This window comes from Glossina fuscipes, unplaced genomic scaffold, assembly GCF_014805625.2.
Source record: "Glossina fuscipes isolate IAEA_lab_2018 unplaced genomic scaffold, Yale_Gfus_2 26, whole genome shotgun sequence".
In the NCBI taxonomy this organism is placed as follows: Eukaryota; Metazoa; Arthropoda; class Insecta; order Diptera; family Glossinidae; genus Glossina; species Glossina fuscipes.
The window spans coordinates 3,035,090-3,061,591 of NW_023998421.1; the positions used below are offsets into that span (position 1 = coordinate 3,035,090).

The 26,502-nt window shown below is 32.7% G+C and overlaps 1 protein-coding gene across 1 annotated transcript in view; it reads left to right on the forward strand.

Moving 5' to 3' along the window:
* Positions 1 to 3,465: 3,465 nt before the first annotated feature.
* LOC119635242 (protein sax-3) overlaps positions 3,466 to 26,502 on the forward strand; it is an 85,449-nt gene continuing 62,412 nt past the window's right edge. Inside the window, exon 1 of the mRNA XM_038029925.1 lies at positions 3,466 to 3,539. The gene's annotated coding sequence lies outside the window, so the exon portion shown is untranslated. The remainder of the gene's footprint in view (positions 3,540 to 26,502) is intronic.

Sequence of the window (26,502 nt, forward strand, 5' to 3'; positions counted from 1 at the left end):
TAAAAATATACATTTTTCATTTGCTTTAGGTATTTTACTTTCTGCATCATGATAACAAAAGATTGCAAAATATATAAGAACTGTGCAAAGTCGATAAAAAAGAATTCCTGAAATTTAAAAACTATTGACCCCTCCTGTCTGAAGTCTATTCACTTATTTTAGATCAACAGTCTTCTTATATTCATTTTAAGTCCCTGATAAACTGCTCTTTTTTTATTCTGGTGGGGATACTACGGTCCAAACCGTTAGAAAGTAGTTTGCTGTATCGTTAGTTAACATAAATTTACTTGAAATCTACGCAGTTTCAGCCCACGAAAGATTTGAAAAATTTTTATGTGTTCTTCACTAGTAGGTCGTAGTATGAAAATTTCTTATCTCTAATTTACTTGTTTCTCTTTCAAGCAAGAGAACATTGCGTTTCAATTTCGCAGAATTTAAGTCTAACAATTTCGCTTAATATTCACACATATACGTGTACGTATAATTTAAAAATTTTCTTCAAACTTTTAAAAAAAACCTCTTATTTACTTAATAAATAGCAATAACTACATAGACAATATAAAATACAATCCACCACATGTAGGAAATGCGTAGGAAATGGGACAATCAATTGTGTTATGAGAGTGTAACATATGTTCTCGTCTCTCTTTGCAAATTTGTGAAACTGTTGATTCTATTTACAGCTGTTAATACCAATGGTATAAACATAAAAATATCCATCTGAAACACAAAACAGAATCCACCACATATACAAACACGTGTAACATTTCTCTGTACGAAATAATGCTGTAAAATTGAAACAGGTAATCCCTGCAACAATCAAATGAGTTTTACGTCAATGCAAGGAATAAGTCTAATAAGTCATTGCGGGTATGTGTAAATAAGTGATGTAGTGTATCATTCAGATATCGTTTAATTTGTTTTAGTTTTCCGTGAGCTAGAAAGAAATAGCTGACAAATTTCACTGTGTTGGACTAGTTGACAATTTATAAATTTTAAAAAATTTTCACAAGAAAAAAACAATGAACGTAGACGTATGAGAGATAAAGCAGACAGATTCAATATTGCGTAAAAAATCCAGATCTATATTCAATTGAAACAAGTATAATAAAGAACCCTTTGAAACTGTTCTCATGGAAAGTCTTCATACGTATATATATGTGCTTCTGTGTTTACGTACATAACATATGGGGCTGTTTTTGCGTCGAGATTGTTTTCAGTAACTTTCACTAACTTTGTGACTTTTCTCAATGACGATTAAGGTCAGTGACATTAAAATTAGGTTGTGGGTAATCTTTTTTACAGCAACTGTGAATTTTTGGCCAATTTCAAGGTGAACTTTATAAACATATTTCATCTTTTCGTTTTCTTACCGTTGGGTGCTTGACAGAGCACAGTTCGCAAAACCGTTTAATAAATATTGAATGCAGAGAGATTGCATTAAAGTCGTTTAACTGAAGTTTTTGGTATAGAACAAATGTCATAATTGACAACAGCTGAATTTGAATTAATTTGAAAAAAATTAACAATCTGAGCAATAAGGAAGTTCGCTCTCACTTGCAATGCCACGCGTAAGTCACGTTTGTTATTTTCAAGGGCCAAAAAGCACACAGTAGGCTTTGAGGAAAACGTTTGTACTGTAGAAAAGGTATATCCTTCTAAATGGGTATATTCCGCTATCTTATTAGCAAAACATTGTCAAAATGAATAGAAATTATTTGACAGAAGAAAAGTAGAACGTTACTGCGGTTACCAGGTACTCGACTCGAAAGCCAAACCAAGCAGCAACAACTAAGTTTTAACCAGAGAAGCAATCTACTTTTTTATGAAGGTGCTATAAATTTTTCGGCATGAAAAGTGCTGCCTGATATTTTCTTCTATCTGGCAGTTTATTCTCTCTTTCAATTATGCATTTTGCATATTCTATAATTTTAATAATTAACTCATTCCGTTTTTTTGCCGTTCACACTCTAAGATGAGTTAATTTTTTAAAATTTTAAAAGAGGAATAAAATTTGTTAGCAATTGTTTGTTGATCTTTTGCTAACAGAAGTGTTAAAATTTAGCAGAAATTAAAAACTTTGTAAAAATGTAAAGTAAAGAAATCTCTCTCTCTCTCTCTCTCTCTCTCTCTCTGTCTCTCTGTAATTTAACCAAGTTGGTTAGTGGATTATGTAAGAGTTGTAACAGGTAAATAATAGTGCAATTGCAATAAACTCCACATACAAAAAAAATAACAGCATAGAAATGAAACATTTACGTCGTCTCTCAAAACAGCTTCGGCACTTGCAGCATTGTTGCAAATCTTTAACTCTAATAAGTTTCATATGATAACACAAGAATTACAATAAACAAACATGTGGTGCATGGAAAAGAAGTTCTCTCTAAAAGTTCATGGTGGGTGAGAGAAATTCGTTTATGCGTAGAAATAAACATTGTGAAATTGAAACACACGCTCTCTCGATAAACGCTTGTTGTGTTTGTTAACTCTTAACAAACGCGTACATAATGAATGGTGCGTTTGGGATTTGCGAGTGTGTGTGCACGTCGATGCTATGCAGCCAGTCTTTACCGTATGTTTACCGAACTAAGTAAACGAAAGGAGGTTTTAGTAGTAAAACGAACGTGAATTCGCTCGCTTCGCTCATAACGCTGATAACGTGAAGATGGTGTTCGGTGTGTTTTGTGTGATTCCTAGCTGTTGGGGATAAATTCTTACAATAAAGATATTTTGATATTAAGATATTTTTAAAGATTTTCATAAACAACACAGAAATTGAAAAAAATTTATTTTGTGTAAAATAATAATTATTAGAGTGAAAAAACAAGAAATCAACAAAGAGCGAAATAAAGTTAATTCGGAAATGTATGAAGATTAAATTAAATGCAACAATATTTGTGATCGTGCCATAAAAATTCGTTACAATTAATAAGCTGTGTTGCAAACAACCTAAAATAGATTTATGCTCGATTTTCCTAAAATCATAAATTTGTTAAGTAAAAGTTTGAGAATTAAATCACATTGGATGGATATATAAATCGTAAATAGCACTTTTTTTTATAAATATATTTGGCGTCAAGTCAGTTACACACAGCCATTAGTCTATGATACCTAGGAGCATATCATAAACCATACGCGGCGGCACAAACCGTACCATAAATAAATTTAGTTTTGAAGAACTAAATACAAAAGCAAACATAAAATGCTTAACTTAATGCATTTGGATAAATATAAACATGAAATTAACAACAACGACAATAGTATAAAACATGACGCGGCTAATACCGCAGTAGTAAAAACAACAGCACATGCATTAACAAACACGTATGGCATATCTAAGTATTACAATAACAAAAGTGGAAAGCATCAGCGTTCGCGCTTTGGCAGAATGTCTATTTCGACTTCTTATTCTTCTACTTCACTAATGCCGTTCACATATTTTTCGTCTTCATCGGTGCTATGCTTGTCGCTTTCGTTGTTGGTATTTTTATTATCCGACAATGGATTAAATGGATTAAAAATAGTCGCAGCCCTTAAGGGTAAGTAAACGAAATGGAATTTATGTGGCCTAAGACAAACACAAAAAAAAAAAAAAAAAAAAATTAAATAAATAAATTTACAAAGGAAATAAAGGAAGAAAGTATAAAATATCAGTGATCGTCTATAGATATGCAAACACTCAAACATGAATACTCATTTGCACACAATAGCGTTCTTTTACATACAAACAGAAATACGCACATAAAGCTATAACATGTAATTAGGCATCAAAGTACTGTTAGGGTTAATAGTTCACAAGTAGTAAAGGAAGTTTTTAATTTTCTTCAATGAAAAGAGGAAAGAGGGAAAACATCAATCGCTCCCTGAGTGCGCGGAGACAAAAGCTTTTGTCAAATTTTAAGAAAACAAATTGGCTTAACATTTAAAAGTGATTTTCGGTCATATTTAGAGTTTCGTTTAAGATGCGTAATTACGTTGAAAGGGAAAATGTTAACCGGAACTTCAGCTCAAGTATTTGTATTATTGGTTTAACGTTCATCTTTTGATTACAGAATTGAGTCGCTACAGTATTTTAAACGACAGTCTAACGAAAATCCAATGAAAATGATATCATGATGATTATATAGCGGCCTCGCTTAGTTTATCTCTCAATATAATCAATATAATCAACAGCTTAATCGAGCACTGCGAAATGGATATTGAGCGTTGCATAATGATTTTTTTTTTTAATTTTTTAAAAACTTCGTGCTTTAATCAGAAGATCCACGATCAATGCATGTGGTTAAGCGGTTTCTCATCAACAACACAAGAATGTCTCGCATTAAGCCTCCGGAATATTTCGATCAACTTACCAAACTTGAGCAGGTATTTTCAAAATTACGCTTGATTGATAAGTGCACCACCTATGTGTAAATAAGTAGGTAAGAGGAAGTATAAAAGAGGAAAAAAGGCATGTGCTTTGTTAGCACAAACGTACAATCGCAGTCGGTATAGTTCCGAGTTGGAGGTGAATACCTAAATCGGTGCAAGCATGCGAAAGTTTGGCTACTGGAAGGTAAGACGAAAAGTACCAATCTACTTACATAAGGTAGCAAAAAGACTAAAGGATTTCACTTCACCTTCGTAGGTAAACAAAGCAAGATTTGTTTTTGAAATGATTATCTATTCAGCCAACATAAAACTGCTACGAAGGAAACCAAGTGATCGAAGCACATGGTCTCTGGACCATTGTTCAATGGAGACTAATCGCGACATAGCTTTATTATACGGAGCCCAATGTTAAGATTAGAAGCGGTCTAAAAAATATTTTTAAGTGAAACGACATTTAACAACCTTTACCGGCATGCCGAGCTCACTTGAAAGCTAATTATGTTTAAATTTCTTAAGTAACGGTAAAATAAGAAGTGTAAGTGATAACTAAACCGTTTTTGATAACTAAGTTGTAACGACTTGTTATTGTGGTAAATTAACTTGCAACAGATGCTTTTCTCTCAATTGGATACTAAAGCGGAAGCAAATTGAGTGCGGTGTTTACTTTGCTTTTCTAAAGCTTTCGAGAATAAGAACGGCATACTATTGTTTACGATCTATCTTTCACCGCATTGCGACTCACACTTGGAACTGTCTTGGAACTGGTAGAATTTTTCCAGATTCTTTTTATAATGGTTCTCGATTATACATTATACCTTCTTGCGATTCGGTGAATCATTTCAAAAATATATTTCTAAAACACAAGCGTAATACATTTTGCGGCTTCCTTATGACTCGTTTGTTCAATATGAAGCTTTAAAATCTACTTTACTTAAAGCAGCAGTTCAGTAAAGCAATAATTCAAGCGACATTTAAAAGTTCCTATTATTCATTGTTTTTCGTCCCATGTAGAAATGTGCATGTGTGAAGAAAAGTCGTTTCTCTCTTTAACTATGACAAAAAGGCAGAAGAATTTCCTTTGAAAATAGTAATACTTCTCTAAACGCCAAAAATGCTAAGGTAACATAATCGCAATTTTGTGTTCAGTGTTTGGTGTAAGTGTTCCAAGGAAGGCGTGTCAATGTGACAATATAGATTTACAGGGGCAAATACACTTTTGAATTACATGCCACAACTTTAGGACTATTCTGAAGCTATCAAAGAAAAAGATGCAAACATTACTGCAAAATTTTAAAATCTAAACAACTTAAGGAGTATTTTCCGGTTGCAAGAGATTTTCCTCCTCCACCATTTTCCTTTTCTATAAAAGGAAGATCTCAGAATTACTGAGGAATTCTTTAATTACCGATTGTACATAATAACTTCAAGGCTATGAAAGAGACCTTGAAAAATATCAGATTTCATTTTCGTTTTATTTCGTTTATTATTATTGTAATTATATATAAAGCCAGAGGGCTTAGGGTATGTAATTATTATCTACCTTAGAGGTTATAATAAAGATGTATGTATCATTTAAGATTTAACGAATTTATAGACATCAAGCAATCATTCAGCATGTCTTCATATGCCTATGCCAAACGGTTACACATCGCTTAATAAGTTCGTAGGATGACATACTAATGTGGATGTATATTGACGAATCCATATGATTTTTACATCATGCAAGATGTGTCAAAATTTCGTAATATTCCGACCACTAGTTTATGACTTACCATTGTTGTAGTAACGCTACACATGAAACTCGAACCCTTCCCTTGTTTTACAAAGCCAACTGCATATCGTGAAATTTTGACATATCCTCAATCTATTCTCAAATTGTATGGATTCAATATTGGCAACATCTACATGTCATCCTATGAGCTTATTGAGTGATATGTTACATAGTATAGTGTATTAGTAATGATTGACTTGCGTAATAGATTTGCAATATGTGGTAATGGAGTGAAAACTTAAATTCCTCTTGGCAAGAATGTGTTATCCTTATCGTTTGAACATATGTATCCTATCCCGATTACAACATCACTTTGCTCCGATTCTGAATGGCAGACAGTAGTTACTTAAGCGATTCTAAGCTTATGTGCACCTTGACCGTTACTTAATTGATTTTCGATGATCCTGATGGTATTTAAGCCAGAATTAAGAGACGCTTTTCATAGAAATCATAGCAGGAATGAAGTGCTGTACAGAATCAAATCAATTGCTTCCATTCTATATGACTGTGTTAATGATGCCAAGTTCCTGCAAACATATCAATTGTGAACAGAAAGCATGTGCTAAGATAAGAGTAACAAAGCAATTATGAAACAGTCACAGAAAGAGAGCAAAAGAAAAGGAAAAAAACAGGCAGAGAAAGCTCAGCGATTAAGAATCACCTTCTGAATCGATTTGAGCTTGTCCGTCCACCTGCCCGTCTTGCAATCTTGCATTCAACCTACAATCGGCATTTTTGGAACATTGCGATAAAATTTGGTGCAGTAAAGTGTTTTGGCTCAACGAGGCCCATTATCATCTCTTCGATTACCTCAGATAAAACTATTTAGTTTGACAAGTTGCTGCACAAATAACTGTCGGGTCGTGCATGGTATTTAATTGTGGGCCTCGGTCTACTTTTGCGTGTTTACTTGCTTTAATACTAGTTGATCAAATGTAACGTAACCAAATTATAAAATAGGGGAAGCGCCTGAGTTTGCCTTAGCTGTGTGTGGTAGTGTAGTGTGGTGTGATGGTGAGACGATCAGCTAGAAGGTAACTGTTTATAAAAGTTTTCATTTAGTATCGACATTTGTCAAAATGTCAAGCTTTCTTTCAAATGTTGTTTAATATAGAACGATTATCACGATTATGAAAAAGATTGCGGGAATTTCATGGCCACATCTCAATTTTGAATGAAATATAAATAAAGTTAGCAGCCTGTGTGTTAAAAACTCTGAAACTTTGTTGCAAAACAAGTGACACACAACTAAGTAAACGTACTTGGCACAATTTCGTTCTCTTGATAAATAGCTGCATTGGTTGGTATTAAGCTATGCTCCCAGCTAAACTTGATTTGCTCCGATTTAATTTATTTGACAGCGAAAGCATTCAAAATACATTTGAAAATCATTAATTTTAATTCTGGAATGTTTCCTTTAAAATTCCCTACGAAAGCGAGCTGTGTTTAAATACAACACTATAGAAATCAACATTAAATTTCAAATAAAATAAAAAAAAGGAAGATAATTATTAATTTATTTAGTTGTGCCTTTGCATATATAGTAACCGCTTATGAGCGTAATATGATCTCTGGGTAAACTGTAGGAAATAGTTTTAAACAAATTTTTCCTTTAATCAAGCATAACAAATGATTATGGGTTCGTCGATAGTTACAAAAAAAAATTATGTTTATAATAATAATAATAATAATAATAATGATAATATTTTCTGTTCAGTCTCAAATTTCTTCGTTAAATGTTGTGTGTAATGGAAGCCAAAGGCGTGAAGAAAGTAAGTAAAGTTTGTTTGTCGAAAGGTAAATAAAGAGAAGAAGAACTAGTTAAGGATGTGGAAATTGATACCAATGAAATAAAAATATTGAAGAAATACAAAAACAATTATTATTCAAGAGCGTAAAATTAATAAATTTATGAGAACATTAGGTTCATATGCGTTTAAAGAAATTTGCATAAATTTTTCAAATCTAGTGCTAGGAGTGAGTAGCTTTCACTAAAAATATGTATTGAAAGAAGGCTTTGTGTGTGTGTGTGTGTGTGTATAATTAAATATAACTCAAAAAGATAAGATACAAAAAAATTCAACAGTGCTCTGTTAAGCCATTAATAGGGTTCTGTTATACTAAGTACCGAGAGGACTTAAATCAAAATATAGTAAAAACATAACATTTACAGAATTTTGCATAAACTACTATAAACATAACATCTTTTCATATTAATTACTTGGGATTTTTGATAAATAAAATAATTTTTGTACCACTTCAAATATAAGATTGAAAAAGCGAAAGCCTATATTCCCCGTATATGACGTCAATCTGCATGAAAATACCTTTCGAACGATATAAAAGATTCAAAGTTTTCTAATCGGAACCACTTTTAATAATAATAATAGTAAGAGTATTGTCATGCTAGAGTCCCAAATTTAGTTATTTCGGCATAGCAGTATGTTGTTAAATTATCAAATTTCAAAAAATTTTTAAAAAATAGTTGTTTAGAAGGAAAAGTTCGAATTTCTTTGGTCGATTCGATATAGATTTACGAGCTATCCATAGGCTTCCAAATCCGACTATACTTTGTTCCGAATTTATCTTACTATTCGTGGCTTCCAAATCCAGCCATATCGAACGTCACTCCGTGAAAGTGTTACATAGATCTGTTAAGTAGTTTGATAAGTGTCTTTGCTAGTTAGTTGCAAATATATTTTCACATCTTTTATTAAAAGTCCCAATGACTGCCTGATCGTTATAAACAAATTGTAATAAATTTTAAAAAAGTTCAAGACAAAGAGATAACTTCGTAGTTCATACGTTAATTAATTTAAAAACGCCATATCTCTTAGAGGATTAGAAGCAATACCTAAGCAGGAGTTAACATGCTCACTTGTTATATTTGTGCAGCTATGATTAGATTCGTTATGTAGCAGTATCAATGTAAGGCCGATCTATAGTTGCCGACATCGAGTAAAAGTGTGGATTGTCGATTGATCTTAAGAAGTAGTGAGTTTAGACTTGCCGAATAATTTATTTGCTATCATTCATATTGCGATCTTTTAAAGCAATAATCAAAACCATTGCTTGAAATTATTCTAATTAACTGAAATTGTAAAGTTATTAACTTAGTTTATTTAATAATATACCATAGTAAGTAAGTGAGTCATTTTTTTTTTTTTTTCGACAAATCAAAATTTAATAAAGCAATTAAATGTTCTTCATTATACGACGATATTAATAGTTATTACTTACCGTTATGATTTGACATGTTGTAGGATGATACGATATGACAGGTTGTGGTTTAATTTAGATGTGGAATTACTTAGTGTAGTTTATCTATGGTTCAGATAACTTGTAAAATAATTTATACATAGGTTTTGCAGGATGAATAAAATTTTCAGACAATATTTAATAATCTATTAGTGCGTTAAATATTAGCAAAGATTTTCCATTTAAAAATCGTACCGTGCTTTAGCATATGTCTAACTTCTTAATAAAAGCAATTTATGAGATGCGCTAGTTTGCTTTGATCAAAAAGATTTCTCATCTTAATAGGTCTTCGATTTGGTTTTATTTTTTCCATCGGGTAGAAATTACTACGATTGAGTTACACTCATCGTGTTCAGCTCGTTTTCTAGCAGTTTCCCCGTTGAGCAAGTATCAATTGAAAAGAATACTTCTACTCATTGCATTGTCGCTTAATGATTTTCTCAAAGGTTCAATTTTACATCCTACTCCACTTGTGGTGCAGGGATGCAGAAGCATTTGAGATAGGCACACCTTGTATCATACCGATCGATTCGGAATCCTTTCTAGAAACACTTTTGCGTAACCGTCCGTCTGTCCGTCTTGTTAGGTTGTATTCAAACGAGAGGCTGTGTTTTTGGGATATTTGGATGAAATGCATTACAGTGATGCGTCTTGGCCCAAGGACGAACGCTATTGAAAATCGTTCGCATCGGACCAACTTTTCGATCATTTCCCTTATAACGCCTTATTTTGAACAGTCATTAAGGTAACATAGGATATTTAATCGTGGGATGTGGCTCACTTTAGTGTTTTTCGTTGTTGAAAGATAATATGATGCCATGTGATTGCTCAAATTTTCCATTCCATCAAAAAAGTGCCTTTTTTGAGAGATAAGCTCCTGCATTTTAGATGGTAAAGTCAAGACAAAACTAGCAGAAGAGCGAGAAATGATGCATAATAATGTAAGCTTGAGCTTAACTAACTTTATATCCCATAGGTCCAATCAAATTGTCTCGCCTTTCGGGTATGATATTTGAAACGATTGAATGTTTCGAAGCAATGCTGCGCTTGTGATTGAGAAATGCGAAACATATTTCCGGTTATATATATTATTCGGTTTCACAATAACAAAAAAAATTAATTACATTTTCTCTTCGATTACAAAAGATTTTAGAAAGTACTTTGAAATATTTGTGGTGATCTCGGTTGAATTTCTTTCAACAATATGTTTTATATCATTGTTTTCTCTCTCTCTCTCTCTCACTTTTCCTAAAAACCATTGACCTGATTCTTTCGAATATTTTCTATGAACACTGTATTGTAAGCATATACGTATGCGCATGCAAACCACTGTAATTGAAATAATATTCATGTAAAAAAAAAAAAAAAAAATACTCCTAAAACCATAGTGTTTTTTTAAGAAAGAAAAGCACGAAGAAAAATTTCAAATAGTAACTTATGGCTATTGTTTGCAATGTGGACTTGAAATCTAAGCGTCACACCTAAGCGTAAGCATAAATGTGTGAATGGTAGGCAAATGGTTTCCTATTGTAACTATGGATATGGTTTTCTTCTAAGAAATAACTGAAAACCAAAGCTTGCAATAGCAGTTAACACGAAGTGGAGTACAAGTAACTTGGCAAAAAAAGGAAAACAAAGAGCAAAAAAATTGTTTCAATAAAATTTCAAATAAAAAAAAAAATAAATAAATAAATAAAAAGACATAACAACAAAAATTTCAAGTACTTGCTGTTCAGCAGTAAAAAGAAGAGAAAAAAAAAAATATGTACAAAAAACCGGAGGCTGTCTGGTGACCTATAATAAGAAAAAAGACCATTGTTGCTGTTAAGGCAAACGAACGCCAAGATATGTATACATACGTATATGTATATATGTATATGTGTATGTATGTATATCTATGTACGTATGTATGTATGTATGTATGCATCTATAAAGAATGCCACAAAGAAATTGCATTCATTGTTTGAGAGACTGGTCATTAAGTAGCAAAAAAAGAAAAAAAGCCCACTTGAAATCATATCCAAAATTGCACAGATTTTTTTTTTTTTTTTTTTTTTTTTTAAGACATATTTCATAAGCTAACATTATCGTTCTAACGAAACGAAACTGCATATTTTGTAAAATGATTTATTGGCTCTTTAAAAATCCCTCACATGTTAACCAACGTTCAAGTAGTAAAATGTAAATGGTCTCTAGGGTGACATTACCCTTTATTCCTGCTTATGCTTATGTATTCTTACACATAGCCATAGTAACGATTATGAGACACACGCAAGCATACACCTTCCTTTAGCTCCCTCCTCTCGTTTTTCTGCACACTTTAAATAAATGTAACATTTGTCAAAAAGAACAGAAAAACAGCGGTCACCCTCAATGTTGCGAACAACAACCCTTCTAAAGGTTATAAGGCTGCTGCAGTTTACTCTCCTTCCGTCAACAACCTTTTATCTTTTTTTTGTTTTTGCTTTTATTTGTTGATAGTATTGCTAAGAAGATTCTCATCATTTCTTTGGTGATATTTTTTCCTTTTTTTCGGCAATGCGCTTGCATGTGTCGTCGTGTGCTGTTAAAGATTGCATGTGGTGGCGTTAAATATGCTTAAATGCTTTCACGTGCGTTAAATTCTCAAGTTTTAAATCATTTCTACATTCTTTCTCCTTCACATTTTCCATTTTATTTCAAAAAGTAATTATCTAGTAAAACGTGTTGCCATTCAATGCATTCGTTTCGTTTTATCTTCAGGTTTTTTTAAAGACCGTTCGAAATTATGCATTAAAAGAAAAGATTTACAACTTTTCGTAATTAGGGAGATGCGTTGTTATCCAAGAGGAAACTGAAAGGAAACTCTTCCATGCCCGCGATATCAAAGAAACGTATATGGTTGCTGTTAACGGTGAACTTCAGACGGTAATCCGATTTTAAGCAATGTACATGCATGACTGACATGAAGATTTTCTCTCTCAAATTTCAGATCTTTGGTTTACACAAACGGTCGCAGTTCAATTAAGTAAAAATCTCATGCTTATCAACAAAATTCTATATATAGAACTTTGACAGCGTTATCAATGTCAGGATTAAATATGCTTTTGAAAAAGGCTCTTGCTTACTCTCTCTTTCTCCTTTTCTATCCTCTCATCTTTCGATTAAGAATTGTTTTTATTTTTTGTCATTATAACTTTCATTCGAAAATGTATTGCAAATTATTCCATAGTCTAGTACTCATATAGATCAGTAATGTGTCCAGTTGACTCGCAACATATAAGGGAGATCACTTTCAAGTTAGGAGTACAAACCGATATTTTAAACGAGTTCAAAACACTTGTAATGTCACAAAGTGTCTGCGAGGGTGGATGAGGCAGATAAAGAGAGAAGGAGGGAGAAGGAACAGCAACCGTGAAAGAAAGCGTATCGACGCTAATCTTTCAATTCTTTCTTTTCACATCATTTACGAACAAAATTTTTAAAGTATGCTTAAGAATGCACCGATTGAGAACAAGCGAACTCACTGATTATTCCTATTGTTAGTAGCGCTAAAGTTTGCTTCAACTATGCCCTACTAAAGATTTTTCACTTACAATACCTTTTAGTAAAAGAAAAAATAGGTGCAGAAAAGATGCTTCAAGGAAACAACGACGAGGTCATTGCGGAAAGCTGAGCGTGTTTTGAGGGTCTTCGGAAATATTTCCGTAAAAAATGCGACAAAATATTAAGGAGACTTGGAGCTGATTTTTATCACTTTTGAAAGAATTATGTAAAAGAAAAGGTTTTTTCCCTACTTAGTCGCGGGAATTATTAATCGGTGTACTAGTCTTTGATAGCATAATTAAATTTTTAAGATTCTAAATGAATGGCTAAAAGTAACCCTAAAAATTAATTAAAAACAAACAAAAAGAAGTGAAAGGACTATACCGTGAACCGCTGTCCACCATAATATACCCTACAATGCCCTACAACTATTCTTAGGAGGATTCTTCGAAACAAGGCGCTTTGTGGGAAGTGCTCGAAAAAGTGACCCGATTAGAAGCATTATCTATAATGTTCATTCATGGGCTAACACACGGCGCTGTGTCAAATTTTATAGAAGAAACTAAGGCGGGCATACAAGCTTAAATCGTTCCAAAAAGCGTTTCCGAGCTGACCGGTCCAATTAAAGTCGAGTGAGTCTATGTGAACTTATTCTGGAGTGTTGCATACATTTACACAAACTGGTATAGGGTATAAAAAGAATTTAAAGATCTTCCTATGAATTATATTACATACACACAACAGAATGCCTGCATGGCTTAGAGCTCTATTGGCCAGAACAATGATGTCCTTTTTGGCTAAGTCAAAAAAGAAACAAAAAAAAAAATGTTAAATCTACTGCTTGCTGTGATTTCAATGGCGAAGATGAAGCTGAAACGATGCCATACGAAGGTAAAATATGATTTATAAGCATATTGTTTGAATGGCTATAATCAATGGCAACATTGAAAGGCTGCGAAGGTTGAGCGTTCTGAGATGATTAGGAAATTATGTGGAAGGAGTTTATTCAATTTTCTTATCGTTCTCATGCGCCTTGTGAACTAGTGGCTTAATGAAGAGCCCTGTTTTTCGCTATACATTCCTTACACTCTACACCATCTGCGTTACAATGGTATATTAAGTTTACGCGCATGTAAGCATCACCCAGAAAGAATTGAGATAAACCCTAAACCTAAACTTCTCTGCCCTTCTTTCTATCCATCTTGTTTTCTTATGTTTAGCCTGCAGCACCCAACTCTTGAGATATTTTGATAAGATTTGGTAGAATTGAAAGATCTTTGGTCCAAAGATGAAAGCTATTGCAAACGGTTCGGATTGGGCCGCTTTTTCGATCACTTCTCATAAAACGCCGTATTTCAAAAATTCGTTGTACAAATAAGTGTAGGGTGACATAGGGTGGTTAATAATGATTTCGTGGCCCGTTATAGTTTCCTTATTTGTTCTTTTATAAATACAAGACCGCCAACAATTATTCTTTTTTTTTTTTGTTTAAAAGCGTAAAAACTTAATAGAAGTGAGAATTAAGGGAATTTATTAGTGCTTTCTTATCCTTTCATCGAGCTTTAACGACTGATTTTTGCTTTGCACTTCTGACGACTTACTCTTTACCTGTCGATTCCAAATTCGTTTCCAACAAAAGTATAAATGAAAAAAAAGTTAATTATTTAGAATATCAGCCCGCAATAGGAGTTAATGTAAGAAATGCGACATCGTCACAAAGCCGACGTTGATGTGGAAAAGATTAAAGTATTCATTCATTTTCGGTTATTTGTATCTTTACTGTTTATTTGATGTAAGGAGTACAAGATAAGATGTATCTCAAACCTCTTCAGTCACGAAAGCAACCAAGGTATTCCATTATGTACTAAGCTTAGATAGATTTCGATTCTTATTGTTATCATCGGCTTGTCCGCTTTTTTATGCATTTAGTTCCATTGAAATAAACATTTTTTTTTTTAAATTAACTAACTTTTGTTGAAAAAGAGTTTGTGAAATGAGAAAAGATAAGAAGATATCGTTTCAGCACACTGCTAGTAAATCATGCACTTAATATAAGCGCCTTTTTATAATAGGCTTCGGTGTTTTTGTGAATTTATCTTAACTTTTATAAAATAAATAAAACTTTGAATTTCATTTGCTTTAACTATTCTTTATTCGATCTTTGCGTTCTTGCCTCTCTAACACCTTTTTGTTTTATTCAGCAACACTTAAGCATATCTTTAAATACAAAAAAAAAAAACTTAAAAAAAAAAAAATAAAAATAAATAAGAAAACCTTTTAAAGGTAATGAAGATTTTAGATAGTTCGCCGTCACAAGAATTCTCTCTCATATCACAATTCTCGAGGAGTCCGTTTTCTTTTTGTCGTTGCCGATGTTGCGTTTAGTGTCGTTTTCCACCAAATGCACTTAACACAAATTACGTGAAAACGAAATAACTGGTTGTTCTTTGCTGCTTAGTTCGGTTCGGTTTGCTGCCCCAAACCCAAGAACACAATATTCTTTTTAGTTTGGCTTAGCTGCAACGATATAACAACGATACAATAAAAGACATAAAACTTAAGCGTAGAATACCGAGTCGAGTTTAAAGCTAAAATGAATATTTTCTTCTTCTTCTTTTTGGTGATTTCTTTCACTTTAGAGCTTATCAGCTATTAAAAGGAGAAAAGTGATCAGCACAATATTGCGCTCGAAAGGAGATCAAAGTATAAGATATTCTGCATAAAAATGATATCAACGTATTTGCTTGATGTTGACATTTATTTGTTTGTATTTACGGTTCGACGATTACTTTTCCTTGATAGGTTTGCATATGATTTATAACATTTTTATAGCAAACAATTTACTCTGCTCATACTTGCTACTCTACAAAAACAAACACGATACCGTCTGCTGACAACATTTACAGCTTTTACAGCTATCACCGTCATCATCATAATATCACTTGCATCGACACACAAGCATACACACACACACACACACACATACATATTGCAACCTGTTATGATTTCAACTATTTTTCTTGTTGTCTTTAGAGTCTCGTTCTTTTTTTGTTGTTGTCTTTTTTTTTTTTTTTTGTTTTCTTTTATGATTTTATTATTTTCACCAGCTCAGGTGATTGTTTTGCTTGTTTATAGATCCTGTTTATTGTTCTCCTGCCCATATTTAAATTTAATACTTGTGCGTGACATTAGATGTCAAGTGTCTGATAACTACATGTGCAACATTTCGCTCTCAAAAAAAACATACGCATATCTTTCGTTTAATTTTATATGAATGCGTGTGTATACGGTGTAGATAGAAGCAACCTTACTATTGCGAATAAACTAAAGATTGTGCGATATTTTCACCTTATGCTACATTTATACCATTTTTTCATGAAAGTTCTCTAAACATTACAAACGGGCCAACTGCGCTGTGTCGCTATAATTTACTACTTTTAGTAAATGCATACACAAGTGTGTACTTGTTAAGTAAAAATTGCGTGCCATTTAGTTAGAGTTGTTAGATGTTTTCCTTGTTTTTTTTTTTTCATGTTTGCATAGAGTTTTTTTTCAATTTTGCTTTGATTTCTTTTTGTTATTTTTGCTTAAATTTTCTTCTAAAAGGTGTAACAAATGTTTTACGCTTTTAAAGCGTAGGCTTACAGAAAAAAACGAAAAAAAAAAAAATCTTGTAAAATATGCCGCAATCTCTGAAACCTTAAGGTTTTTTCACCAACATGTTGCTCTGGTTGTTGTTGTTGCAAGTTTAAATGTAATAATTTGTTAAAGGCAAAAATTTGCATGTTATGCTTAAGCATAAACTGTGTGTAGGTGAAGTTTAAACAAATTTGTATGCTTCATGTTAATGCTGAGTTACTTCAGTTAGAAGTTGAGGAAAAGGCAGCCGTTTCTTAAAGGAAAAGATTTTCACATGTTTTTTTCTATATAGATATATACATATATGATTTATTTATTTCTTTCATTTTTTTTTTTTTTCTTATATATTCATATTTTCATATAAGTTTTTCAACATTTTTAACGTAAATGCAAAAAAAAAAAAAAAAAACTCCGCCCTGATACTATAGCCGTCATAATTTACTCATAAGATCAGAATATAGATTCGTTACGCCTGCAAAAGAATAGAAGAAAGCAACTGCAATAAGAGAATGCAAAAAGCAAACTTAAACCGAATCGCTTTACACCCTTTACAGGGATCAATTACTTTCTTTTAAAAACTATTAAAAAGTTGAGGAACATTCTTTACCCCTTTCTTTCATTAATTAAAACCTAATTGATTCAATTAACTATGTACTGTATACCCAGGAATATGGATTTAATCATTAGTTTGAAATTCCAATTTCTAGTTCAGCCGCACTTCTGCACATACCTATATATTCCTTTCCAGCCTCCCCAGCCTTATCAATCATCATTTGTCTTCCACATGCTTTATTCACCGCTCAGTTCACTTCTTATTAAGTGCTTGTGGGCCATGACACATAAGATGCAGTCGTCATACAGGGCTGGCAGTGCTTTTACTTATCTTTATTTGCACCTTCTTTCGAACGATTCTGTCAGTTCAATCGACACTCTAAGAAAGTTTTATTTTTCGTTTATAGAAGCGTACAAACCTTTTTTCCCACTTATTGCGAATTAGAAAACGAACAGGAGTCGCGTGCTCATGTTCTCGCGAACTTTTTATTAGCTAAATGCTAATAGTTGAAATATGTTTCTCCTGACAAAGTGATTTTACGTTCGCTTTTAAGATTTTACGACAACGACTAACCCTAAAGGAAAATGGCCTAACTCAATACTAAAAAGGTACACGAAGGAATAAAACAGAGCTTGCAAGAGCAGACATTACCATGCTTTCGCATAGGCATTGGTTCTGCGAACACTCTTTCTTTCGCCAAATCATTACACGTTTCATTTCGTGCGTTTGCTTTCCTCCAAACCAGTTAAAGCAGCAACTCAACCGAATGTTAGAAAAAAAGACTTGCTTTCTTCGTTAATGAGTAATCATTGTCAACATAACAAATAATTTGTAAATTTCTTCGGTTTACAGTCTCTCTTCAACATAGCAATATTAGTCCTTAAGCTTATGCTTTTAATTACTGCATTTAATTTTATGGCCTTTACTAAGGTGTTTGAAAAGGTTTGCTTCTCTTATTACTAAGACATTCCGTGAAGCATTATTAATATACAATTGCCTTCAACTCAGGAGAGCTAATGCCTACAGTTGACTGCATCTTTCTATCTCTTTTGTGATAATCATTCTTCTTTTAAAAATCTCTTGCACTTCTGTGAATTCAGGTGATTCCCCGAAAAGCTGTTCACAAAGTTCGCTTACGAATTCCCTTAGCTGTTGCTATCAAATATAGCAAGCGATTAAGTTGGCCATCCCTACCTTACCGTAGTAAGAGGCTCTATGCATTCTGATTACCCATTTTGAAGAAGTTAAACTTGATGCGGAACAACCAAGTGGCTAGATATATAATAATTTGAAACCTCGCCTTCCAGTTCAGTTGTACTTGTGCCAACACCGAGTTCTTTCTAGCCTAGTAGCAGGTTTGGTAATCCATCGTTGAGTACATTTTCTGTCTCTCTCCTCTATTTTTAATCGATCTTACAACGATTTCAAAAGACAGCCATCGATTCAAACTAGTCAACCATGCCCAAGTGTGCTTTAAAGAAATCTTGATAAACTATTTCTGGGTGTTGCATAAGAAATAATAATTCCATCTTTACATTCATTTCGAAATTGCTATGCGTTGTGTTGAAGAAAAAAAGTAAAAACACACATTAAGGAGTTTTAAAAAATAAATGGTCAGACTATTTACACATACGCAGCAGTCGTTTTCATTTTACAACACAATGTGAATCTCTGTGAAGAAAAGACTGAAACATTTTTCTCACAGAGCCCAACGGTAGCAATACAAATACGCATTTCTCGCATCTTCTTCGTATCGCTTTAAGATATTTTCAATGCAAAAGCCTTACAACAACAAAAAGACAAAAGGAAAAAAATAAAATGATTTGTGCCTCTTTTGAATGGATTTGGCTTGAAACGACTGACTGGCTAAAAAGGACAATGAAATGAAAGAGGAAATGTAATAAAATTCGATTAATATTTGATGTCATAACATAAGCAATTGTTGCAATTAAAAAACATGTAACCGGATCGATAAATATATGTACATGTAAATAAAACAAAACAGAAGCATATAAAAAATAAATATTGAAAAGACTTCCTTTAGATGAAGTCATTTCAAAAAACGAAAAAACTTAAAACCCTTTTAATAAACCATAATCTTGTTTAAATTTACGATAAATTATGCTTAAGGAATTAGGAGCAATTAACTCATACATGAAAATAATGACTAACTTTCTAAACGCGCCCATCTGATGTAAATCCCTGTTATAATTAATCTTCTTTATTTAGATTAATAAAGCTTTCCATAGACTGCAAGATTTGAAGGTGCCGCTATTTATGCGACAGGCAACTCAGAAGGAAAACAGTTTAACAACTGACCGTTTAGGTTTAGAGAGCAGCGTGTTTTCATTGTTAAGCAATATTTCAATAATAATGTGACCGGAATGTTGATTTAACGTGTTTTAATGGGTTAACACCACCAGAGTTTTTTTCAAGTCAAAGGTCTATGCAAATAAATCGGGAACTACACGCGTCTTGAAAAATATGACTGGATTTTTCTATTTAATTCAAATTTTGAGTGCAATTTGGAACACCCTGTATGCAAAATGAGTTCTTTCTTCTCCTCGATCTGGAAACTTAAATTAGCTATGGTTTTTTGCGTTAAGGAGGCTAGTTTCACGTCAAGGAACGTAAACTTTCTACAATTTAAACAACAGTTGCATCTGTGTCTTACTTAGGTATTTGTTTTATGCTTACTTTTTCATGTATAGTTTTGTTCTGAATCCATAAACATGATGATAATCATCCGATATATCGCAATATCTCTCAACTTATCGTCACTCACTCATTTAAATTTACATTTGTTAAAGAAAAAAAAAAGTAGGAAAAATAAAAATACTTCTCAGCTTTTGAATAATAATAATAAGTAACAAAAAAAAAAATGGAAGATTGATCTTTGCTTTGGGTTAAATTTCGGATATCTAGTTTCCAAATATCCAAAGATATCCAAATCTGCTCAAAATATTTCAAAAATTGCCCCCTTTATGTGAAGCACAAGATAGCAAGACACACAAGGATAGACAAGCTTAAATCGATTCCCTGATAAGAAAAGGTGGGCTCCTCTTGTGTTTTTCTTTGTATTGCGTACTTATGCTCTAAGATCTACGTTAAACGTTGTAGGGCGTAAGCATTTTAAGAGGAAAGCACAATGCAAATCTTAGATACCTTTGTGAAAACATTACCCCATTCATCTACTTTGGGATTTTTAGCAACTGTAGCAACACGTCAATCGACAGACTGACGAATTACAGAACGTCATGGTAAACGGAGTTTTATTTAAGTGAAGCCAGATGTGTGGAATTTTTTATATAATTCCAAAAAGGTCGAAATAAAAGTATGAATACATGCATACATACATACATACATACATACATACATACACATATATGCATAATTATACCCAAAAAAAAAATTCCCTGTTTTTAAGCCAAATGTGTAAAGGTTATAATGTAAAATTTCTCTTTACAACATTGAAAGTCAGGTTAAGGATGCTGGCAAAGTCGATAGTAACGTTGATGAAAGCGATGATGACATTGCCGCCAATGAAAGTTCTTTTGCGGATAGAAGGCCTTTTGCTCTGAAGTTGATGATGTTAACATATGATTTATTTTTATTTTTTTTTTCTTTTGCAATGTTATTGTTGTTCATGTTTGCCTTTTTCACCATCAAGAGACAAATATTTATTTTGTTTTCGTTGTTTTTTTTGTTCTTTTCCTTATGTTTTATGCTTGCGAAGAAAAAAAAAAAAGTCATATTAAATTCTTATTTACGTTTGTTGTTTTTGGTTTTCATATTTGCTCAAAAAACAAAGGGGGGACTTTTTTTGTTGTCCTTTTTAATAGTTGTTTGTATTTTGTTTTTTTTTTTTTATCGGTTTTCTGTTTTTTCCTTTATTTATTTTTATTTACTTTTTCTTTTTGTAAATCTTTAAAAGGTGTTTTATCTTGGTCTGGTCTTCGGTACATTTAAAAATGACAATTCATTAAATGGTTACAACAGGTTTTTCATGTTCTCATCACTACTAAGCTTTGGCAAAACAGTACAAAAAAAATTAGTTGCAAAAAGTTGCAATCAACAAAACGACAACCGCACAATCATGTGCGTCGCATGTGCACTTAAGACTGGAAGCTATTGCTATGTAATGCCTTTAATTAATATGTTTAAGGCGTACGTTGTGTTTCTCTTCTCACTAAGAAAATGAACAACTCTGAAATATGTGACATAGCAAAAATGCTTGTATGTGTAACGAGTGCAGTGTTATTCAGGTATTGGCAAAGCATTTCCAAATTCAGTGCACTATAGATGATATATATGGATAAAATGCATAGCAAAGAGGTATTTTTTAAAAATACTTTAAGGGAACAATTTTAAATAGTTTTCTACAGAAAGGAACGTTACCGTATATCGAAAACAACGACATTGTATTAAATTTATCGCTCAACACTTTCCGTATCGACAGCCGTGCGGGAGACATGAAAGCGACATAAAGTGTATATATGTCATGTAACGTGGTGGAGGCTATTTCTGCAATTTCACAGTCGTTCATCTGCTATAGAGTTTGTGCAGGCTGTTTCTGCTTGCTAAGTCTGAAACGATAAACTTCAACTTGTCTATAGTTAACAAATTGGATCTAGAACTAATGGTCCGTTAAGAAATTTTCAATTGAATTCTTAACCGATAAAAATTACAATAGAAAGTCGAAACTTGATTTACGCCGACTTAAAATCACTTAAAAATAAATGATGAAAATGCCCGTGATTTAATGATACAAAAAAATGAGTCGCGACTACCAAGTTCAATGCTCGCAAGTTCAACCTTCAACTGTGGTAGTGTTCACTTTGGTCGAGAAAGGCGTAACACTTACTTAATCCTGGCTTTTTCTCTCTCCTCACTTCTCACCTCATCATCATGTTTCAAGAATAGACAACACTCCCTTAATGTAGTCATAGTATATATATATATATATATATATAAAGAAAGTAAATATAAATATGAAACCGGAATTTGCTCGTAGTTAGCCCTATTAGTCAATGTGCAGTTACTGTCAAACCGCGTTATTGCTGCCATTTTATCTTATTGACATCTGACAAACATTTTTAATTCACAACAATACAAGTACAGTAGTTTCGAACAGTGTTGGGCATGTCGGCTTTTGAGTTGGAAAGAAAACATACCCCGCCAGTCTTATTATTTCCTTAGACGACATGAAAAGAAATCGCTTTTGCGTCATACTGTTACTCGTAATGAAAAGCGGATTTGTTCCGTGTAGCGCCGGTTGCAAAATGTAATGAGCAGATCAAGGCATACCACCCACATATTTTGTGCTTAGCGAGACCAGGAGTCTGCTGAAACGGTTATTAACAAACTTTACTAACGGCTTCAGATTTACTTGAACAAATTGCTATTCAGAAAACGGCAAGAATATAAAAAAAAAATTTCAGGAAATCTTCTTACTTATCCATTCATTCCTACGGCAAAATCGTTTTGCGAGGTTGGAAGTACTTAACGGATAAGTGCGTGTTACTTACTAGGCTTGAGTCCTACCACTTGGTTGCAACCGCGGTTCACGTGATTGCTAAGCAACACTTTGGTTTGTTTAAAAAGGTTAAAATAACGACTCGATGAAAACGAAAAACTTTCAAAGACGTGACATCCACAACTTGACAGAGAGGTGCGAAAAATATATAGCTAGACGTAGGCAATAGTTCGAATACAAAGTTTTTTATCGTACAATAAAAAGTTCATTTGTAGATAAAAAATCCGGTCTCATGTTACGTATCTTAGATACCAATGGTGTCTGAAAATTTCGTATCGACTTGTCATCGATTCAAAAAGAAAATTGTACTGTTTTTAGTGCGACTTCCAATGCCCTTAAAATGCCTAATATGATGGATGAGGAAGATTCGCAGTGAAGCAATAGCTCTATGCTCACTTGTTTGAATGCATTAGATTTCTTTTTTTCTTTTCATTTTTTTTTTTCTAAAGCATAATTTCATTATGAAAAATATCATAAATTGTCTGTTCATAGAATTGATTTTAATTAATATTATTTTTAACTTGAGGGTAAAAAGAACGAAATATTCCTTATCTTCGTTTTTTTGTAATTGAAAAGAATGCGTAATTTTTTATATAATTATTATTGACAGCTCCCATCGAGTTATAAATGATCGCGTTATTTATCCCTCTTGCAAGACAAAAGGCATTAAAAAAATGCGTTTTTTTACAAGCACTTAAAGTCTCGCTTTCATTTTGTCTTCACAAGCCCGCTTGTATTATATCATGTCTGGTCATCTTTTGATTTCATACTGTGTGACACGTCACTCATTCTCATCATTTCATTATCAACGGCGATCATTAAAGATCAACTATTACACTTCAGTTATATATATACATATATACATATATATATATATATATATATATATATATAGCGTTTGTAAGTTCGTTTTTTAAGCTTATTTTTTGTCTTCTCTTCATATTTATTTGAGTTATTATCTTCTTTTTTTTTTCTCATTTGTTCCTTTAGTGATTAGAATATGAATGGAGGAGTGTGCTCGTTATCGCCCGAGCTGTATTACTTTTCAATAGGAAATATGCAAATCAAACATTGATATGCTGGTGCATTATTTATTATGTGTGGTCAAAGGAAATGCTTGATTGTTAATGCGATCTTTGTCTTTTTTTTATTCAATTCTTTTTATAAGAATTTCTTAGACGGTTTCTCCAATGCAGCTGAATCATGTTCTTTGTTTAGTAAAAAACAGGAGAGATTTAAACACTCATCGTCGCATCATATGCATTGTGTGCTCCTTGATTGAAAAAAAAAAGAAATCATACACAGTTTACATCAAATTTTTTGATATTCATCGTCTGTAGGCTTTTGGTAGGCGTTTGGTTCAAAAAAAAAAAACTCGTAGCTAGAGGAAACATTTTTTTTTTTAAATATATAGGAACAATGTTTTTTTTTTCTAAGCCTATGTCAGTGTGGTACTTCCGTCCATTACAATCCCATCGCACGTCTGGCGGTAACCCTCCGAAACTATCGTTGCATATTATGTCGGGAGACAGGGACAACGTCACAAAGCGTAAGCGTGTAGGACGCTAAAGGAGAAAAGCGTCTGAACGAGGGATAAAAGGTATGACACAGCCTTCAGTTCAACAAGGTTCGCATTTCCTTTCAGTTGCTCCAAACTAATTTTTAATATCTGAGATGAGGTGACTAAATAGATGGTGACTAAATGTACCGCTTGGAATATAGAAGTAAGCACAGTGTCTAATAATTATTTGAGCCCTTTGCTTTCAAAGTGGGCTATCCAAGCGTCTAGTTTTTGTTATTGTGAGCGGTTTGAAAATTTGCTCATTCAATGAATATAAAGATATTTGCAAATCCTGACAGATATATTTTTGGTATTCCAAGCTATTAGACTATTGTAACTTTTAGTATATAATAATGCTTACAACATCATTTTCAAAACTCATGAATTATTGCAATTGTCACTTAAAAGGATAATATTTTAGTTGTAGCAGATCTTTTTTTTTTTTAGTTTCATTACGAAGTGAGCTAATGGCTCAGCCCGACTTTGTTATATTTTGCAAGTATTTCAATCCCATGCCTAGTATATATTGTAAATGCACGACTCTTATAGAGATATCTAGTTCTTACTATTTTACGTAACTAATGTTCGATACAGGTGGGCGTATGAAACAATCAAGACTCTGCAGCTGTCCTGACGAAGACATGTGTATCTTAAGTTTGCTCAATTTCTGTCTTTACTGAAAATTGATTTACCCAGGCATGTGAGCGACCTCTTATATACGCAAGGGATGTTAATGAGATGTTAATATTACTGATAATCTTTAAATAAGATTCTTAGTAATCTTCAATTCTTCTTCTTCTTCCTCTTCTATAATGGGTTAATACTCTCTTTTCTCTTCATTTTTGGAAGGTTGTTTCAGTTCTGAGTTGCGCTGCCTCTCTTCATATTGAATTGATGCGAAATTGACTGAAAGTACATTTGTAGTGACTGTTTCTTGTTGTGTCAAGATAAATTCGAGTTTAACTAGCAAATACACCTACCATTTCTAATAAGAAAATTCTGATAACGATTTAACAAACCTCTGTTAAATAATTACAATTAAGAAGTAGTTGAATTTGAAAATCTACTCCTCCCATATTGAAAAAACGAAAATATTTTTCTGGACATTTCATGAATCTATCTGAAAATATCTTCCAAAAAAACTAAACAAATTCAAGTTCTGCGTATGGAAGCTATTCCTGACGATGTTTGAAATTTGGTATGTTAGCGAAAAGCGGATATGGAAGAACATCCAAGTCTGAGATTCTAGTGCGGCCAAATTAGCAAATGTCGACTATATCACGTGAATCTATATAAACGTACCTGTCGAAAGAGCAAAAAAAATCAGACGTTTCTTGCGAGAATTATTTTTAACAATGTTTTGAAATGTAGTATAGTACTAGTAGAATAAAGTACAGTATCGTATCGTACACCACATTAGTATATCATATTATACAGTATACTCTACTCTAGCATAGTACAATATATACTAGTACAAAATACACTACACTGTAGTACAACATATTCTAGTACAAAATACACTATACTGTAGTACAATAATTTTCAGTACAAAATAGACTATACTGTAGTATAGTATATCCTAGTACGAAATACACTATACTGTAGTACAATATATTCCAATACAAAATACAATCCTCTGCAGTACAATAATTTTCAGTACAAAATACACCATACTGTAGTACAATATATTCCGATACAAAATACACTGTATTGCAGTACAATAATTTTCAGTACAAAATAGGCTATACTGTAGAATAGTATATCCTAGTACGAAATAAAGTATACTGTGGTACAATATATTCCAATACAAAATACACTATACTGTAGTACAATAATTTTCAGTACAAAATAGACTATACTGTAGTATAGTATATCCTAGTACGAAATACGCTATCCTGTAGTACAACATATTCTAGTACAAAATACACTATGCTGTAGTACAATATATTCCAATACAAAATACAATACACTGCAGTACAATAATTTTCAGTACAAAGTAGACTGTATTGTAGTATAGTATTTCTTAGTACAAAATACACTACACCGTTGTACAACATATTCTAGTACAAAATACACTATACTGTAGTACTATAATTTTCAGTACAAAATACACTATACGGTAGTGTCGTATACCCCAGTACAAAGTACAATATACTGTAGTACAATATATTCCAATACAAAACAGACTATACAGTAGTATAGTATACCCTAGTACGAAATGCGCTATACTGTAGTACAAAATATTCCAATACAAAATACAGTACACTGCAGTACAACAATTTTCAGTA